Source organism: Kryptolebias marmoratus, linkage group LG7 (genome assembly GCF_001649575.2).
Source record: "Kryptolebias marmoratus isolate JLee-2015 linkage group LG7, ASM164957v2, whole genome shotgun sequence".
Lineage (NCBI taxonomy): Eukaryota > Metazoa > Chordata > Actinopteri > Cyprinodontiformes > Rivulidae > Kryptolebias > Kryptolebias marmoratus.
This window is the reverse complement of record NC_051436.1, coordinates 3,824,287-3,826,078: the sequence shown is the minus strand read 5'-3', so window position 1 is coordinate 3,826,078 and position 1,792 is coordinate 3,824,287. Positions and strand designations below refer to the sequence as shown.

The 1,792-nt window shown below is 41.7% G+C and overlaps 1 protein-coding gene and 1 long non-coding RNA gene across 3 annotated transcripts in view; one reads left to right on the top strand and one right to left on the bottom strand.

The window, feature by feature from the left end:
* The window catches only part of nlgn2a (neuroligin 2a), a 261,113-nt gene that overhangs the window by 211,821 nt on the left and 47,500 nt on the right, over window positions 1–1,792 (bottom strand). The window lies entirely within an intron of this gene.
* LOC119617232 overlaps window positions 1–1,792 on the top strand; it is a 7,730-nt gene that overhangs the window by 4,412 nt on the left and 1,526 nt on the right. The window lies entirely within an intron of this gene.

The following is a 1,792-nucleotide window of genomic DNA, read 5'->3' as shown; positions in this document are numbered from 1 at the left end:
ACAGGAAGTGACGTCACGTGTCTTCTTCCTGAGTTATTTGGGGTTATTTTGTATTCCACGCTACACAAACCCACAAAGAAGAGACTAGACCGCAGAAACGGTGGCGAATCACTTCAGAAACAATAAATATTGGGTTAAAGTTGCAGGACAGTTGTGGTGTTTTGGACAAAGTTGCAAAAAGTTGCGATTTCGCGGGTTTGCTTAATTTTGCGTTAATAGTTGCGATCGCAACATCGCGACATCCTGGAGGGTCTGATTACTGTGTGATGTTTTTGATGATTGTAATGATTCTACTGATGTTTTTATGATGTAAAGCACTTTGAATGCCTTGCTGCTGAAATGTTCTATACAATTAAATTTTTACTTATTAACATTTACTCTAACACAGCTCACATTATCACAAGACTCATTGACAAGGTTCGATCAAAATGGATATAATTCCTGCCCCGTCATACTATGGTTTTTGTTTTTAAAACTCTGGCATGAAAGGCAGCATTCCTTTTAAGAAATGTTAGGTTTTTAATCATGATCAGCAGTAATCATCCAAGATATCATGTTACCAAAGTCACTACATCTGAAATAAATCTTGAAAAAATGATACAAAGTCTAAATATCTTGCAAAGACGTGGTCGTTTTATTGGTGTTTCTGTTTTTGTAAGAAAGATTACATTTAAATCCTTCACTTGTACTGATTATATGATTGTTTTGTTCCCATTTCTTTCTTTTCTTGTTTTTAACTCGTATAAACTCAAAACTGTTTTTGTGATATCTTCCTGAAATCCTCAGGGCGCACTCATTTTCTTTACTGACAAAATTATGCTGTCAATACAACAAAGGGCGTTTGTGATTTCCAGTGTTTCCATATAGAGGAGAAAACCTGAGGACAAAACAGTGGACACAATAAAGACTCTTTACTGCGGCTCTTTGTAGGGAAGAAAAAGATGCATGCTGGGAAAGAAAAAGAGTGCATGGTGAATCTATTATTCCAGGAGACTTCAGATGTTTCGCTTGAGGCAAACGGGACTTTCGCTAAAGCCCGTTTTCAGAGAGGCTGCCGATTCTGGGCTATTTTGAGTTTCCGCCTCGCCGACTCCCTCTCCTTCACTCGCCATCCTCTTCACCTCTGTCCATCCCTTTAATAAAGTGAGGAGGGCCACTCTTAGCGTTCAACCACCCCCGTGCACACGGGTATTACCGAGGCTTCACAGTTCACCTTAAAATCCTGTAACTGACTGGGTGGAGGTGTGTGTGTGTCTCGCGGCGTCCCGGAGAGCGAGCAGATGGAGTGATTTAGCCTGACAGGCAGGTTTTGTAATACAGTGCTTCAAATTACATCCATTCTCCAACCGGCCTGTCCGAGCCAGTTATTCACAACTGGTCTGGCTCTAACAGCCTCGATTAATGACTTAGAAATGGTCTTCTTCTCTTCTTCTTCTAGCTGTTCCCTTTTCAGAGCTTGCAACAGCGAGTCGTCCTCCTCCATCTAACTCTGTCTTCTGCGACCTCCATGTCCTCTCTTACAGCATCCAGATATCTCCCTCTTTCTCTTTTTCCTGGCAGCTGCATCTCTAACACGCTTCTACCAATAATCAGACCCTCCAGGATTACATGATGTTGCGATCGCAACTATTAACGCAAGATCAAGCAAACCCCGCGAAATCGCAACTTTTTGCAACTTTGCCCAAAACACTGCAACTTTCCCGCAACTTTAACCCAATATTTATTGTTTCTGAAGTGATTTGCCACCGTTTCTGCGGTCTAGTCTCTTCTTTGTGGGTTTGTGTAGCGTGGA